The following is a 245-nucleotide window of genomic DNA, read 5'->3' on the forward strand; positions in this document are numbered from 1 at the left end:
TCCCTACATGACAGATCTTTGTTTTAACCAACCTCTTTCCCCATCTTTGTCTCATTTCCAAATGGAGTAACCTTTCTGTTTCCAAGCAGCCAATCAGATTTGTTGTTTTTGGCTGCCCTGGTACTGCATTCCATCTGTTTGTTGGAAATAACTACAAATCTATTGCTTTCTAGATATCTAGTAAGGGCTGCTCCCAGAGCTGTGTGATTAATTGAAATAAAACTGAACTAAAAAAAACTGCTTGT

The sequence above is a fragment of the Sinocyclocheilus anshuiensis genome, unplaced genomic scaffold (assembly GCF_001515605.1).
Source record: "Sinocyclocheilus anshuiensis isolate Anshui unplaced genomic scaffold, SAMN03320099.WGS_v1.1 scaffold328, whole genome shotgun sequence".
NCBI classification, from domain to species: Eukaryota; Metazoa; Chordata; class Actinopteri; order Cypriniformes; family Cyprinidae; genus Sinocyclocheilus; species Sinocyclocheilus anshuiensis.